This window comes from Triticum dicoccoides, chromosome 1B, assembly GCF_002162155.2.
Source record: "Triticum dicoccoides isolate Atlit2015 ecotype Zavitan chromosome 1B, WEW_v2.0, whole genome shotgun sequence".
NCBI lineage: Eukaryota > Viridiplantae > Streptophyta > Magnoliopsida > Poales > Poaceae > Triticum > Triticum dicoccoides.
In genome coordinates, this window is record NC_041381.1 from 172,905,426 (window position 1) to 172,924,145 (window position 18,720).

The window sequence follows — 18,720 nt, forward strand, 5'->3', positions numbered from 1 at the left end:
TTTGGGCTCACTCGTTTTTGAAAAGTTTGAGACATGCGAACCATGTCTATTGGTGTATACGCATGAAGAAACTCCATGCAGATGGATCGTTTGGACTCACTTGATTTTGAATCACTTGAGATATGCAAATCATACCACATGGGCAAGATGACTGAAAAAGCCTCGTTTTCAGTAAGATGGAACAAGATAGCAACTTGTTGGAAGTAACACATTTTGATGTGTGCAGTCCAATGAGTGCTGAGGCATGCAGTGAATATCGTTATGTTCTTACTTCACAGATGATTCGAGTAGATGTTGAGTATATTTACTTGATGAGACACAAGTCTGAATTATTGAATGGTTCAAGTAATTTCAGAGTGAAGTTGAAGATCATTGTGACAAGAGGATAAAATGTCTATGATATGATCATAGAGATGAGTATCTGAGTTACGACTTTGGCACACAATTAAGACATTGTGGAGATTGTTTCACAACCAATACCGCCTGGAACATCATAGTGTGATGGTGTGTCCGAACATCATAAGTGCACCCTATTGGATATGGTGCATACCATGATGTCTCTTATCGAATTACCCCTATCGTTCATGGGTTAGGCATTAGAGACAACCGCACTCACTTTAAATAGGGCACCACGTAATTCCGTTGAGATGACACCGTATGAACTATGGTTTAGAGAAACCTAAGCTGTCATTTCTTAAAGGTTTGGGGCTGCTACACTTATGTGAAAAAGTTTCAGGTTGATAAGCTCGAACCCAAAGCGGATAAAATGCATCTTCATAGGACACCCAAAACAGTTGGGTATACCTCCTAATTCAGATCTGAAAGCAATATGGATTGTTTCTTGAATCGGGTCCTTTCTCGAGGAAAAGTTTGTCTCGAAAAGTTGAGTGGCAGGATGGTGGAGACTTGATATGGTTATTGAACCGTCACTACAACTAGTGTGTAGCACGGCACAGGAAGTTGTTCCTGTGGCACCTACACTAATTGAAGTAGAAGCTTATGATAGTGATCATGAAACTTCGAATCAAATCACTACCGTACCTCATAGGGTGACAAGGATGCGTACTGCTTCAGAGTGGTACATTAATCTTGTCTTGAAGGTCATGTTGCTAGATAACAATGAACCTATGAGCTATGGAGAAGCGATGGTGGGCCCAAATTCCGACAAATGGTTAGAAGCCATGAAATCCGAGATAGGATCCTTGTATCAGAACAAAGCATGGACTTTGGTGGACTTGCCCAATGATCGGCAAGCCATTGAGATAAATGGATCCTTAAGAAGAAGACGGACATGGATGGTAATGTCACCATCTATGAAGCTCGACTTGTGGTGAAGAGTTTTTCACAAGTTCAAGGAGTTGACTACACGATGAGATTTTCTCATCCGTAGCGATGCTTAAAGTCCGTCAGAATCATATTAGCACAAGCTGCATTTATGAAATCTGGCAGATGGATGTCAAAACAAGTTTCCTTACCAGTTTTCGTCATGAAAGGTTGTATGCGATACAATCAGAAAGGTTTTATCGATCCTAAGGATGCTAAAAGGTATGCTCTAGCGATACTTCTTAGGACTGGAGTAAGCATCTCGGAGTTGGAACGTACGCTTTGATGAGATGATCAAAGATTTTGGATTTATACAAAGTTTATGAGAAACTTGTATTTCCAAAGAAGTGAGTGGGAGCACTATAGAATTTCTGATGAGTATATGTTGTTGACATATTGTTGATCAGAAATGATGTACAATTTCTGGAAAGCATATAGGGTTATTTGAAAAGTGTTTTTCAATGGAAAACCTGGATTAAGCTACTTGAACATTGAGCATCAAGATCTATAAGGATAGATCAAAAACCGCTTAATGGTACTTTCAAATGAGCACATACCTTGACATGATCTTGAAGGTGTTCAAGATAGGATCAGTCAAAGAAGGAGTTCTTGCCTGAGTTGTAAGGTATGAAGTTAAGACTTAAAGCTCGACCACGGCAGAAAAGAGAGAAAGGACGAAGGTTGTCCCCTATGCTTTAGACGTAGGCTCTACAGTATGCTATGCTAAGTACCGCACCTGATGTGTGCCTTGCCACATGTCTGGCAAGAGGGTACAAAGGTGATCAAGGAGTGGATCACCAGATAGCGGTCAAAATTGTCCTTGGAGTAATAAGGACATGTTTCTCGATTATGGAGGTGATAAAGAGTTTGGCGTAAAGGGTTACGTCGATGCAAGCTTTAACACCTATCCGAATGACTCTGAGTAGCAAACCGGGTACGTATAGTGGAGAAACCATTTGGAATAGCTCCAAGTGGAGCGTGGAAGCAGCATTTACAATATGACCTAGAGATTTGTGAAGTACATACGGATCTGAATGTTGCAGATCCGTTGACTAAAACCTCTCTCACAAGAAAAACATGATCAAACCCCAGAACTCATTGAGTCTTAATCACATGATGATGTGAACTAGTTTAGTGACACTAGTAAACTCTTTGGATGTTGGTCACATGGCGATGTGACCTGTGAGTGTTAATCACATGGCGATGTGAACTAGATTATTGACTATAGTGCAAGTGGGAGACTGTTGGAAATATGCCCTAGAGGCAATAATAAATTAAGTTATTATTCTATTTCCTTGTTCATGATAATCATTTATTATCCATGCTATAATTGTATTGATAGGAAACTCAGATACATGTGTGGGTACATAGACAACACCATGTCCCTAGTAAGCCTCTAGTTGACTAGCTCGTTGATCAATAGATGGTTACAGTTTCCTGACCATGGACATTGGATGTCATTGATAACGGGATCACATCATTAGCAGAATGATGTGATGCACAAGACCCAATCCTAAGCCTAGCACAAAGATCGTGTAGTTCGTATGCTAAAGCTTTTCTAATGTGAAGTATCTTTTCCTTAGACCATGAGATTGTGCAACTCCCGGATACCGTAGGAATGCTTTGGGTGTACCAAACGTCACAACGTAACTGGGTGGCTATAAAGGTGCACTGCAGGTATCTCCGAAAGTGTCTGTTGGTTGGCACGAATCGAGACTGGGATTTGTCACTCCGTGTAAACGAAGAGGTATCTCTGGGCCCACTCGGTAGGACATCATCAGAATGTGCACAATGTGACCAAGGGGTTGATCACGGGACGATGTGTTACAGAACGAGTAAAGAGACTTGCCGGTAACGAGATTGAACAAGGTATCAGTATACCGACGATCGAATCTCGGGCAAGTACAATACCGTTAGACAAAGGGAATTGTATACGGGATCGATTGAGTCCTTGACATCGTGGTTCATCCGATGAGATCATCGTGGAACATGTGGGAGCCAACATGGGTATCCAGATCCCGCTGTTGGTTATTAACCGGAGAACGTCTCGGTCGTGTCTGCATGATTCCCGAACCCGTAGGGTCTACACACTTAAGGTTCGATGACGCTAGGGTTATAAAGGAAGTTTGTATGTGGTTACCGAATGTTGTTCGGAGTCCCGGATGAGATCCCGGACGTCACGAGGAGTTCCGGAATGGTCCGGAGGTAAATATTTATATATGGAAAGTTGTTGTTCGGGTTCCGGAAAAAGTTCGGGTTTTTTCGGTATTGTACCGGGAAGCTTCCAGAAGGTTCCGGAGGATTCCGGAGGGGTCCGGAGGTCCGGAAATTGTTCCACCACGTCCAATACAGTAGCATGGGCTGTAGGGGGGAGCCCTAGCCTTAATGGGCCAAGGGCACCAGCCCCCCCAAGGCCCATGCGCATGGGAGGGGAAAAACCCTAAGGGGGAGGGCCTCCACTTGACTTGGGAGGCACTCCTCCCCCCCTTGGCCGCACCCCTTCCTTGGAGGAAGGGGCAAGGCTGCGCCTCCCCCCTCTCCCTTGCCCCTATATATAGTGGAGGGGAGGGAGGGCAGCCATACCTGAAGCTCTGGCGCCTCCCTCCCTCCCGTGACACCTCCTCCTCTCCCGTAGGTGCTTGGCGAAGCCCTGCAGGACTACCACGCTCCTCCATCACCACCATGCCGTTGTGCTGCTGTTGGATGGAGTCTTCCTCAACCTCTCCCTCTCTCCTTGCTGGATCAAGGCGTGGGAGACGTCACCGGGCTATACGTGTGTTGAACGCGAGGTGCTGTCCGTTCGGCACTAGGATCTCCGGTGATTTGAATCACGACGAGTACGACTCCTTCAACCCCGTTCTCTTGAACGCTTCCGCTTAGCGATCTACAAGGGTATGTAGATGCACTATCCTTCCCCTCGTTGCTGGTTTCTCCATAGATAGATCTTGGTGACATGTAGGAAAATTTTGATTTTCTGCTACGTTCCCCAACACACTTTGTGTGCTACCAAACGTCACAACGTAACTGGGTGATTATAAAGGTGCTCTACAGGTGTCTCCGAAGGTACATGTTGGGTTGGCGTATTTCGAGATTAGGTTTTGTCACTCCGATTGTCGGAGAGGTATCTTTGGTCCCTCTGGGTAATACACATCACTTAAGCCTTGCAAGCATTGTAACTAACGAGTTAGTTGCGGGATGATGTATTACGGAACGAGTAAAGAGACTTGCCGGTAACGATATTGAACTAGGTATTGGATACCGACGATCGAATCTCGGGCAAGTAACATACCGATGACAAAGGGAACAATGTATGTTGTTATGCGGTTTGACCGATAAAGATCTTCGTAGAATATGTGGGAGCCAATATGGGCATCCAGGTCCCGCTATTGGTTATTGACCGGAAACGTGTTTCGGTCATGTCTACAAAGTTCTCGAACCCGTAGGGTCCGCACGCTTAAGGTTTCGATGACAGTTTTATTATGAGTTTATGAGTTTTGATGTACCGAAGGAGTTCGGAGTCCCAGATGAGATCGGGGACATGACGAGGAGTCTCGAAATGGTCGAGACATAAAGATCGATATATTGGACGACTATATTCGGAGTTCGGAAAGGTTCCGAGTGATTCGGGTATTTTCGGGGGTACCGGGGAGTTACGGGAATACGAGGAAGAAGCATTGGGCCTCATGGGCCAAGTGGTAGAAGAGAGGAGGTAGGGCGCGCGGCCCCCCTAGCCCAAACCGAATTGGACTAGGGGGCCGGCCCCCCTTTCCTTCTTCTCCTCCCTCTCCTTCCTTCTCCTTCTTCTCCCCTTCCTTCCCTTCTCCTAGTAGGACTTGGAAAGAGGGGGGAATCCTACTTGGAGTAGGATTGCCCCCCTTGGGCGCGCCTCCTCCTCCTTGGCCAGCCCTCCTCCCCTTGCTCCTTTATATACAGGGGCGGGGGGCACCCCATAGACACACAAGTTGATCTACGGATCGTTCCTTAGCCGTGTGCGGTGCCCCCCTCCACCATATTCCACCTCGGTCATATCGTTGCGGAGTTTAGGCGAAGCCCTGCGCCGGTAGAACATCATCATCGTCACCACGCCGTCGTGCTGACGGAACTCATCTCTGGAGCTTCGCTAGATCGGAGGCCGGAGATCGTCATCGAGCTGAACGTGTGCTGAACTCGGAGGCCCCGTACGTTCGGTGCTTGGATCGGTCGGATCGTGAAGACGTACGACTACATCAACCGCGTTGTGCTAACGCTTCCGGTTACGGTCTACGAGGGTACGTGGACGAACACTCTCCCCTCTCATTGCTATGCCATCACCATGATCTTGCGTGTGCGTAGGAAATTTTTTGAAATTACTACGTTCCCCTACAGTATAAGCTTTCAATCTACTTTTATTTGCATCTTTACTTTTCCAATCTATATTATAAAATACCAAAAATATATTTATCTTATCATACTAACTCTAGCAGATCTCACTTTCGCAAGTGGCTATGAAGGGATTGACAACCCCTTTATTGCGTTGGTTGTGAGTTCTTTGTCTGTTTGTGTAGGTGCGTGGGACTTCTGAGGAGCCGCCTACTGGATTGATACCTTGGTTCTCAAAAACTGAGGGAAATACTTACGCTACTATTGTTGCATCACCCTTTCTTCTTCAAGGAAAACCAACGCAAGCTCAAGACGTAGCAAGAAAGATTTCTGGCGCCGTTGCCAGGGAGGTCTTCGCTCAGGTCAAGACATACCAAGTACCCATCACAAACTCATCTCCCTCGCATTTACATTATTTGCCATTTGCCTCTCGTTTTCCTCTCCTCCACTTCACCCTTGTCGTTTTATTTGCCCTCTCTTTCCCAATCTCCTCTCTCTTTTGCTTGTCTTCTTGTGTGCATGTTTGCCCTTATGGCTTTGCCTAAGAACACCGACCTTCATCTTAGAAAGTTGGAAGAGATTGAATCAAACATTAGAAGTTTTATGACTTTACAATTTGAGCATAATAATTTCTTCAGAAAGGAGCTTAAAGAACAAAAAAGTTGTATGGGGTTTATGAACAAAGATCTTGATGATATGTCTAAAGAATTTTATGGTTTGAACTCTCAAATTACTCGGCTTGCAAATCCTATAGCCCAAATTTCTGATAAGCAAGCTACCTTTGTCAATAAGATGGCTGCCAAACCAGAAAAGTTAGATGAAAATAATGATGAAGATCTAAAAGTTATTGATATGTCCCCTATTAGATCCTTGTTTTGCAATATGAATCTTGATAATGATGGGACTGGAGATGAGTCAACTTTAGTTAAAAGGCGTCCCAATGATTCGGAGTTCTTAGATCTTGATGCTAAATTTGGTAAACTGGGATTGGAGAGCTCAAGACTTTAAATAGCATTGAACCTACTATCTTGGATTTCAAGGATTTTAATTATGATAATTGTTCTTTAGTAGATTGTATTTCCTTGTTGCAATCCGTGTTGAATTCTCATCATGCTTATAGTCAAAATAAAGCTTTTACCAAACATATTGTTGATGCCTTGATGCAATCTTATGATGAAAAACTTAATTTGGAAGTTTCTATACCTAGAAAACTTTATGATGAGTGGGAACCTACTATAAAGATTAAAATTAAAGATCATGAGTGTTATGCTTTGTGTGATTTGGATGCTAGTGTTTCCACGATTCCGAAAACTTTATGTGATATTCTAGGTTTCCATGATCTTGATGATTGCTCTTTAAATTTGCACCTTGCGGATTCAACCATTAAAAAGCCTATGGGAAGAATCAATGATGTTCTTATTGTTGCAAATAGGAACTATGTGCCCATAGATTTTATCGTTCTTGATATAGATTGCAATCTTTCTTGTCCTATTATTCTTGGTAGACCTTTCCTTAGAACGAGTGGTGCAATTATTGATATGAATGAAGGGAATATTAGGTTCCAATTTCCATTAAGGACAGGCATGGAGCACTTTCCAAGAAAGAAAGTCAAATTACCTTATGAATCTATCATGCGAGCTACTTATGAATTGAGTGCCAAAGATGGCACCACTTAGATCTATCCTCGCTTTTATGCCTAGCTAGGGGCGTTAAACGATAGCGCTAGTTGGGAGGTGCTACGTCTTGAGCTTGCGTTGGTTTTCCTTGAAGAGGAAAGGGTGATGCAGCAATAGTAGCGTAAGTATTTCCCTCAGTTTTTGAGAACCAAGGTATCAATCCAGTAGGAGGCTCCTCAGAAGTCCCACGCACCTACACAAACAAACAAAGAACTCGCAACCAACGCAATAAAGGGGTTGTCAATCCCTTCACGGGCACTTGCGAAAGTGAGATCTGATAGAGATAGTATGATAAGATAAATATATTTTTGGTATTTTATAATATAGGTTGGAAAAGTAAAGATGCAAATAAAAGTAAATTGAAAGCATATATGATAAAAGATAGACCGGGGGTCATATGTTTCACTAGTGGCTTATCTCAAGATAGCATAAGTATTACGGTGGGTGAAGAAATTACTTTCGAGCAATTGATAGAAAAGCGAATAATTATGAGATTATCTAGGCATGATCATGTATATAGGCATCATGTCCGTGACAAGTAGACCGACTCCTGCCTGCATCTACTACTATTACTCCACACATCGACCACTATCCAGCATGCATCTAGAGTATTAAGTTCATAAGAACAGAGTAACGCATTAAGAAAGATGACATGATGTAGAGGGATAAACTCAAGCAATATGATATAAACCCCATCTTTTTATCCTCGATGGCAACAATACAATACGTGCCTTGCTACCCCTGTTGTCACTGGGAAAGGACACTGCAAGATTGAACCCAAAGCTAAGCACTTCTCCCATGGCAAGAAAGATCAATCTAGTAGGCCAAACCAAACTGATAATTCGAAGAGACTTGCAAAGATAACTCAATCATACATAAAAGAATTCAGAGGAGATTCAAATATTTCTCATAGATAAACTTGATCATAAACCCACAATTCATCGGATCTCGACAAACACACCGCAAAAAGAGTTACATCGAATAGATCTCCACAAGAGAGGGGAGAACATGGTATTGAGATCCAAAAAGAGAGAAGAAGCCATATAGCTAATAACTATGGACCCGAAGGTCTGTGGTAAACTACTCACAACTCATCGGAGGGCTATGGTGTTGATGTAGAAGCCCTCCATGGTCAATTCCCCCTCCGGTGGAGCGTAGGCGAAGGCTCCAAGATGGGATCTCGCGGATACAGAAGGTTACGGCGGTGGAAATTGTTTTTCGTTGGCTCCCTGGATGTTTTCAGGGTACGTGGGTATATATAGGAGGAAGAAGTAGGCCGGTGGCCGCCCGAGGGGCCCACAAGATAGGGGGCGCACCCTCCACCCTCGTGGCCGCCTCGGCTGCTTCTTGGCTTGCACTCCAAGTCCTCTGGATCACGTTTGTTCCAAAAATCACACTCCCGAAGGTTTCATTCCGTTTGGACTCCGTTTGATATTCCTTTTCTTCAAAATACTGAATTAGGCAAAAAAAATAGCAATACGGGTTGGGCCTCCGATTAGTAGGTTAGTCCCAAAAATGATATAAATGTGTAAAATAAAGCCCATAAACATCCAAAAGGGGTAATAAATAGCATGGAACAATCAAAAAGTATAGATACGTTGGAGACGTATCAAGCATCCCCAAGCTTAATTCCCGCTCGTTCTCGAGTAGGTAAATGATAAAAATAGAATTTTTGATGTGGAATGCTACGTAGCATAATTCTCAATGTAATTTTCTTTATTGTGGCATGAATGTTCAGATCTAAATGATTAAAAATAAAAGTTCATATTGACAAAAGAAATAGTAATACTTCAAGCATACTAGTCAAAGCAATCACGTCTTCTCAAAATAACATGGCTAAAGAAAGTTCATCCCTACAAAATCATATAGTTAGGCTATGCTTCATTTTCGTCACATAAAAATGTTCCCAAATTCTACACCCCCGATGACAAGCCAAGCAATTGTTTCGTACTTAAATAATATCAAACTTTTTCAACTTTCACGCAATACATGAGCGTGAGCCATGGATATAGCACTATGGGTGGAATAGAATATGATGATGGGGATTGTGTGGAGAAGATAAAAATGGAGAAAGTCTCACATTAACGAGGATAATCAACGGGCTATGGAGATGCCCATCAATTCATGTCAACATGAGGAGTAGGGATTGCCATGCGACGGATGCACTAGAGTTATAAATGAATGAAAGCTCAACAAAAGAAACTAGTGGGTGTGCATCCAACTTGCTTCCTCATGAAGACCTAGTGATTTGAGGAAGCCCATCGTAGGAATATACAAGCCAAGTTCTATAATGAAAAATTCCTACTAGTGAAAACATATGAGACTCACTATATGAAGAACATGGTGCTACTTTGAAGCACAATATATGAGACTCGCTATATGAAGGACATGGTGCTACTTTGAAGCACGAGTGTGGAAAAAGAGATAGTAACATTGCCCCTTTTTTTGTTTTTTTGTTTTTTTTTCTTTTTTTTCTTTTTTTTCTTTTTTTCTTCGGCCTTTCCTTTTTTTTGGCCTTTCTTTTTTTTTCTTTTTTGGGGACAATGCTCTAATAAAGATGATCATCACACTTTTATTGATTTACAACATATGAATTACAACTCAAAACTACAACAAGATATGACTCTATATGAATGCCTCTGGCGGTGTACCGGGATGGTGCAATGAATCAAGTGACATGTATGAAAAATTATGAATGGTGTCTTTGCCACAAATACGATGTCAACTACACGATCATGCAATGGCAACGTGACAAAAGTAATGCATGTCATGATGATAAACGGAACGGTGGAAAGTTGCATGGCAATATATCTCGAAATGGCTATGAAAATGCCATAATAGGTAAGTATGGTGGCTGTTTTGAGGAAGATATAAGGAGGTTTATGTGTGATAGAGCGTATCATATCATGGGGTTTGGATGCACCGGCGAAGTTTGCACCAACTCTCAAGGTGAGAAAGGGCAATGCACGATACCGAAGAGGCTAGCAATGGTGGAAAGGTAAAAGTGCGTATAATCCATGGACTCAACATTAGTCAAAAGAACTCATATAATTATTGCAAAAATTTAGAAGTCATCAAAAACCAAGCACTACGCGCATTCTTCTAGAGGGATATATTGGTAGGAAAAGACCATCGCTCGTCCCCGACCGCCACTCATAAGGATGCACAATCCAGGTACACTTCATGTTTCAAATTTGTTACACAACTTTAACCATACGTGCATGCTACGGGACTTGCTAACTTCAACACAGGCATTCTTTAAATTCATAATCACCCAACTAGCATGACTTTAATATCACCACCTCTATATCTCAAAACAATTATCAAGTATCAAATTGATCATAGCATCCAATTCACTTCCTATGATAGTTTTTATTATACCCAACTTGGATGCCTACCATTCTAGGACCAAATAACCATAGCAAATACCATGCTGTTATAAAAAAACTCTCTAAATAATATAAGTGAAGCATGAGAGACTAGCAATTTCTACAAAACTAAGCCACCGCAGTGCTCTAAAAGATATAAGTGAAGCACTAGAGCAAAAGCTATCTAGCTCAAAAGATATAAGTGAAGCACATAGAGTATTTTAATAAATTTCAATCAAGTGGGCTTGTCCCAAAAGGTGTTGACAGCAAGAATGATTGTGGTAAATTAAAAAGCAAAGACTATATCATACGACACTCCAAGCAAAACACATATCATGTGGCGAATAAAAATATAGCTCCAAATAAAGATACCAATGAACGAAGACGAAAGAGGGGATGCCTTCGGGGGCATCCCCAAGCTTAGGCTTTTGGTTCTTGAATATCTTGGGGTGCCATGGGCATCCCCAAGCTTAGGCTTTTGCCACTCCTTATTCCATAGTCCATCAAATCTTTACCCAAAACTTGAAAACTTCACAACACAAAACTCAACAGGAAATCTCATAAGCTCCATTAGTGAAAAAAAGCAAAACCACCACATAAAGTACTGTAATGAACTCGTTCTTTATTTATATTGGTGTTAAACCTACTGTATTTCAAGTTCTCTATGGTTCATGCCACTTAATCCTAGCCATAGATGCATCAAAATAAGCAAACAACACACGAAAAACAGAATCTGTCAAAAACAGAACAGTCTGTAGCAATCTGTAACTAACACAAACTTCTGGAACTCTAAAAATCCTACCAAAATAGGAAGTCCTGGGAAATTTGTCTATTGATCATCAACAAAAAGAATCAACGCAAAAGCACGTTTCTGTTATTTAACAAAACTAATTTCATGCGCGCAAAGTTTCTGTTTTTCAGCAGAATCAAATTAACTATCACCATAGGTTATCCTATAGCTTCTACTTGGCACAACCACTAATTAAAACATAAAAACACATCTAAACAGACGGTAAATGCAAAATTTAGTACTAGACAAAAACAAAAACAAAAAACACAAATAAAATTGGGTTGCCTCCCAACTAGCGCTATCGTTTAACGCCCCTAGCTAGGCATAAAAGCGAGGATAGATCTAAGTAGTGCCATCTTTGATTTTCTGTTTTTTAGTGGAGTCATGCTCGAATCCGGGAGGTTCTTTACGTTTCCCTTCATACTCGGAAATTTTTAAATCTAAAAAATCCAACCGCTTATTGCAAAGAGTAATCAACATATTCATGCGGTGAAGATTTCCGCTAACACTTTTAAGAGGCTCAAGAGACTTTTGTAATATTTTTGTTACTTCGCAAATCTTTCCAAACACTTGTGTTTCTTCTTGGGTAGGATGTGATCCCCCTTTTTGAGGTAGTGTTCCCACTATTCCCTCTATAATTTCATGCGCAATAGTAGGATCAATTTCAATAAAATTTCCCTTGGCAATGCAATCCAAGAGTTGTCTATGCGACATATTTAGCCCAACATAAAAATTGCGAAGTAGAATTCTAAAATTCACCTCTAGGGTGCAATTGCGATAAGATTCCATCATCCTATACCAAGCATCTTTTTAAGTTTTCTCCTTGCCTTTGCTTGAAGTGAAGAACTTCAAACTCGGGAGACATAGGAGTGAATAAGGAACTAGCCATTAAGACAAGGTAAACGATCTAACACACGAGCAATGGAAAAAGGCAAACGAAAAAGAGAGGAGATTGGGATAGAGAGGGCGAATAAAACGGCAAGGGTGAAGTGGGGGAGAGGAAAACGAGAGGCAAATGGCAAATAATGTAAATGCAAGGGAGATGAGTTTGTGATGGGTACTTGGTATGTCTTGACTTGAGCGAAGACCTCCCCGGCAACAGTGCCAGAAATCCTTCTTGCTACGTCTTGAGCTTGCGTTGGTTTTCCTTGAAGAGGAAAGGGTGATTAGTAGCGTAAGTATTTCCCTCGGTTTTTGAGAACAAAGGTATCAATACAGTAGGAGGCTCTTCAGAAGTCCCACGCACCTACACAAACAAACAAAGAACTCGCAACCAACGCAATAAAGGGGTTGTCAATCCCTTCACATCCACTTGCGAAAGTGAGATCTGGTAGAGTTGGTATGATAAGATAAATATATTTTTGGTATTTTATAATATAGATTGGAAAAGTAAAAATGCAAATAAAAGTAAATTGAAAGCATATATGATAAAAGATAGACTCGGGGGCCATAGGTTTCACTAGTGGCTTCTCTCAAGATAGTATAAGTATTACGGTGGGTGAACAAATTAATGTCGAGCAATCTATTCATATACTAGCAAAAGAGCCCGTGCGTTGCAACATGAGAGAAAACATAACACACACTCTTAACCCAACAACCATCACCCAAGACCACAATAGGTACATCTCCTTTATTTTTGGGAGGCATCATATTTGTATTGCCGTTTATCCTCCTTCTCACCCTCGCCGGTGATAGCCTCGGTGTTCACACAAAACAAAAAAAATGTGTTTGAATATGTTTAATCCTAAGGCGTCTCTCTCTCCCTCTCTCTCTCTCTCTCTCACTCTTGCGATGAGAAATCTGTTGTTTTCCCCTGTGACATTTTTCAGAGGTATGCATGTGTAGTTATCGATGTTTTATTTTCCCTATATTGTTATAGTGGGGTGTTTATTTGCAATCCGGGTCACCGCCGGTACGAAAGGAAAACAGATCTTACGCTATAAATTATAAGTTTACTCCCAAAATGATATTTAAAAAATATTTAACATGTAAAATTAACATCATATTTAGATTCCACACATTATTCTAATAAAATTTCATATATAATATGTTAAAATCGAAGTTACGGTTTAAAAGATACGGATAATTTAGAAGATTATTTATTTGACTTAAATATATTCCAAAATAATATTTAAAAATACTTAACAGGTGAAAATAATCTCATATTCATATTCTACATATTTTTCTAATCAAATTTCATATATAACATGTTCAAATCGGAGTTACGGTTTAAAAGATATGGATGATTTAAAAAAACATTGTTTGACTTAAATATGATCCGCGGATGAATTACCTAAAACATTCGGGGGGGTCGAAAAATGTAAAATAATGGTTCGGGTGTGACTTAAATCCGGACTGCGGGTTGATTTCAACAAAATACATGGACTTTTGTGTAAAATATGAAAAAAGATTCATTTTAACTTAAAACAGGACTGCGGGTTGAATTCTCTGAAAGAGAGGGACTTTTCTAAAAAATGTTATGACGGACGAAAAAAAACCCAATTTGCTTGATTATTAGGTAAAGATAAAAAGTGCTTTACGGGCTTACCAGAAAAAAGAAAATTAAGCTAGAAAATCCCATAATAATTAGAAACATCTAGCCATCAATTTAAACACATTAGGTAAGCACAACCAATGGATTAAAAGATCTAAAATATTACCCACCAATGCCCTTAATAAGTTATCTTGGCCACGTCCAAAAAAAACAAGGTCTTTCTCCCCCGTACGCTGTTGCAGCAGCCGTCATCGACCTGTCCTTAATTCTTCTAGCTCGAACAATCCCCAATTCTCCTTCAGTTCCTTACTGCTCTATTTATTGGCCCTGTAGAGATTAATTTATTGTTATTTTCTTCCTCGCTTCGCCAGAAGTATTGTTGGTGGATCCATGAGCTAAAGCTAATTTTGCGTGCAGATGCGTTTCTGGCCGGCTGCAAATCAATTAATCAGCTAGCTAAGCATGGCAGGAGGAATCAATCTGCTTTGATGATTGTTGTTTACGGTTGCTGTTGAAGCCATTAGCTAGAGCATGTTTCGTGTGTGTGCGCATTTCCGGCTGGCCGAAAATCAATCAGCTAGGTAGCCTTGCTAGCTACGCACAGGAGGAATCAATCTGATTTGCTGCTAGCTATATACGTGGATGTTTAGTCCAATCAATCCTTTGATCAATAGAGAGGCTGGGGTATGTTGATTCCACGACTCTCACCCCGCGACGGCTTCGCCATTAGTGCCTCATCATCAACCACAATTATTTGATTTATTTTTCTAAGATGCACTACATTCATTCGTTAGCTGTTTGAGAGACCGATTTGTCCAAGTAGAAATCAGGTAATATCTATGTGATATTTAGTATCCAAGTTATAGAAAATATCCAAGGTAAACATGCATTGACTAGGCCGTACTGAGCGCGAGGATGGCGAAGACTGCTGCTGACCGCTCTCATGGTGGTAGGGCACCAACACTAGAGGTGGATTGGTCCAGATCAGGTGCCGTCTTGGACATCGTCCTCATCCCCATCTCCACTGGTAGAGCTCAAAGCCCTTGGTTACTTCCTTCTGTCCAACACAATAGTGCAGTATATGATAGTAATCAGATTGATGTGTGATATATAGGAACAACTTACTCGAGCATGATACACCAAATTATATATTGTGTCTTTTTTAGCTGCACCATCAACGGGCAATGGCTTCCTCTGAATTTGCTTGCAGTGCAATACGTCAGTAATGGAGCAGGAAAATGCGATGCCATCATCCAGAACTCAAGATAGGGTTGTCAGTGTTACTAATTGGGGTGAGAAATGTTAGAAATTTTCCGACCAAACTCTTCTTAGAGGCAAGAGAACATCCACGCATCGGCATTATGCATCCCGACTCAACATCAACAGGTTATGTTGATGTGATCCAGTCATTCATGCAGGCTCAGCATCAGGTAATTAGATATTTTCGCGCCCCTACTGTCCTACGTGCGCCCATCTGACTGAGCAATGCACCGGTAAGTACGTAACAGGCACAATCTATTTCTACAAGTAGTACAACATATGATCGATCTCTAGAATATACATTATTATTTTCTTTGATTAATTATTTCTTTCTTAAGTATTGCACACAGCCAGAAGATACGCGCTATCCGTGACACAGGAGATAGGATAACGTCATGGAATTTTGGTAGACCGTAAGTTGTTTACCAGACGAGATGATAGAAGATACATATAGAAGTGGGAAATATCAAGCACACACAAGTTAAGGTATGCAACAGGTCTCTATCGATAAAATACCTTTAAAATATATATAACTAAAGGTGATAACCAAGCGACAACGCTAATAGAAAACAATAAGATCAATAGGTTCCTCAAGTACACGTACATATCACGCAATGATGCGTGCTGAAGACTATTTCAGTTCAAAATGCACTTTCAAGATCTCTGCATCAAAAGGTTGCGTTTCCACCTGGAGAATGAGCAACAAATCATTTTAACTGATTATACAGATTTAACAAACATCATAAGGTAAGAAAGAGTGGGGATAACAAAATTTACACGGTGGATGGAGACAAACAAGATCCTGTGAAGCAAGAGAATTAACATATGCAGAGTTCCCGTTAAAATAGGTATGGAAGGAAAAAGAGAAAAAGTGGGGCAAAACAAAGAAAGGAAGATCCGTTGGAAGGATATATTATGCTCATACAACAAATGGTGAAAAATACTACATGAGAATGCTACTTAACGCCCACAAAGGATGCATGTCTTTCAAAAGGAACCGTAAATGGAGTTGTCCACACTTCATACATATTTGCTTGCGAAGCACTAGGATTTCAACGACAGAGTGGATTGAGTGCATAAATGGGGCATCAGACTGGGTGATTGGCTACCAGCTAAGACAACTGTTCAAAATTCTTATGCCACTGAAGTCACAAGCCCAAAAATATTGTGGGGGACATGCTGAGAAGTTCTAAGCAAACACATGGAGTATAGGTAGAGAAGACTCTTGAACTATCCTACACTTTGACTAACAGATACACAAAAGCAAGGATACGCCTTGGTGAAAGTAGATAAGCTCATGAGACAAGCTGGACAGACATTTAAGGAATACCCCGGAATACAACATTCGAATTCTTCTCAGATAAAGGAACTTGGAAACAGACTGCACAATGAAGAGATGAATTATAACAAAGAGGAATAAAAGAACATCATTCCAGGATCTTTGGCAATATGAACTCTCAACAACTACATGTGTTTAATTCAGTAATGGAATCAATGAACAAAAATTTGGGAAATAATATATTTGTGGACGGCTATGGCGGGATCTGTATGACATACCTACGAAGGCAATCACAGCAAAGTTGTGTTCCGAAGGAAAGATAGTACTAGCAGTGATGTCATCTCATATTGCAGAGCTGCTTCTATAGGGAGCACACTCGAGGTTCCACATCCCCCTATCCTTGCAGAAGAGTCAACATGTTAAGGTTCCCACTTGACCTACTAAAAAAGACATCACTTATACTATGGGATGAAGGTCCAATGGCAAACAAGATATGCTTTGAGGCGCTAGACAGAACTAAAGGTAGGACTATATCTGCCTAAACAAGTGTTCACAAATGGATAGCTATATGTAGCATTATCAAGATTCACAAGAAGATATGGACAATGTGTAGTGGTAAATGATGAAGATAGCAAAGAGGAGGATGTGTTCAAGAACATTGTCTATACTGAAATATTTTAAAGGTATGGAAAAACAAAAACACTTTTAGTATGATTCTTAGATAAGAATAGGTACATGAAAAATTTGTACACTACAAACTATCTTCAAAATACAAATTAATAGCATACCAATGCTGACATTATATGGCAGGACAAATATGGTCCATGCTCTGTGTAAGTACTGGACACATGCAACAACATTTGAAGGAAATAGTTAATCAATTCTAAACATGTACACTATATTTTCTGATATTTGTGGCTTAATATATAGTACAACACAATATAAAGAGCATTTGTGCATCATTATAATTTGTATGTACAATGCGGTCAGACCTATTTTACTACCCTGTTATTATAAATACAATTTTGTCTTTAGGAAATATTAAACTAGAGTTACACAATTACACTGATTAATACATATATTTGTTCAATATGAATTGGGGTAAGGTTTGTTATTTATACATGTTAAATATGAATTGGGGTAAGGGGGGCTAATACTGCCGATTACGGTCCAAACCTGGAAAAAAGTGTAGGGGCATAAGAAAATAAATATTTTCCACTAACAGGTAGTACCTTAATCACATTATATTGGTATATACAATCGTACAAACATAATAAAAGGTTAATAAAAAAAGGGCAATCAGGAAAAGGAGAAAGGGGGAACCTGTAGGTCGAAGAAAGTTGCCAATGTGGAGGATGACGACGATGTGTCGGTCTGCCTCGACTGGGAACAACGACGATGCGTCCGACTCGCGCGCTAGGGGAAGACAACGCTGCCGCCATCCTCACGCTCAAGATGGATTCAAGCTGGCAGCGGAAGACAAGATCCAAGCCCACATCACCTGCGAGTCGAGCTGGGAGGTGCCTCAGTCGAGGACGAGCAAGCTAAAGAGAAGAAATGAAGAGAGCAAACTGATGGTAGCTGAGTTACCAGTCGGATCTCATCCGCTCGTATGAATTTTGGAATGAGCGAGCGGAGAGAAGAAGGAAAGGAGAAAAGGGATCGGGCAAGAGTAAGATTTTTTATTTGTAGGGAAGCAACAACAATACGTCTCTTTTAGCGGTGCAAGAGCAACATGCTCACATGTGAAGGTACGGTCTGAGCGAGAGATAAAATGTGTGAGCATTGTGTTTAAACATCTCCGTACACTGTTGGGCTAAAGCACAACTAAAGAAAATATTATTTAAAGCAAACACAAGATTTTTTTGCTGGAAAATAAACACAACATTTCCTACATGTTAGCCAGGATTACATACAGTGTACATGATCAAGAAAAAGTACAGTGCACATGCCCAATAAAATACATAACCATACGAATATAAAAAACATAACCGATGCCAACGATTCATATTTGGACTCAAAATTAATGAGCATGGAACTTCTCTGCAAAACAACTATATATTTAACATGAACAAATCTACCACGACATGATGGACCAAGGCAAGATAAGCTCAAATTTCATGACAAGTCATAACAACACCAAAAATATGATCACCTGGAGACATGACAAT

The 18,720-nt window shown here is 40.7% G+C and overlaps 1 long non-coding RNA gene across 1 annotated transcript; it reads right to left on the reverse strand.

Moving 5' to 3' along the window:
- Positions 1-15,734: 15,734 nt before the first annotated feature.
- Positions 15,735-18,220, reverse strand: LOC119303428. The gene is made up of 4 exons (XR_005147912.1): positions 18,140-18,220; positions 17,873-18,062; positions 16,828-16,943; positions 15,735-15,958 (listed from the first exon to the last, which is right to left on the reverse strand). It is a non-coding gene; the product is annotated as an uncharacterized LOC119303428 (long non-coding RNA).
- Between the last annotated feature and the right edge of the window lie 500 nt (positions 18,221-18,720).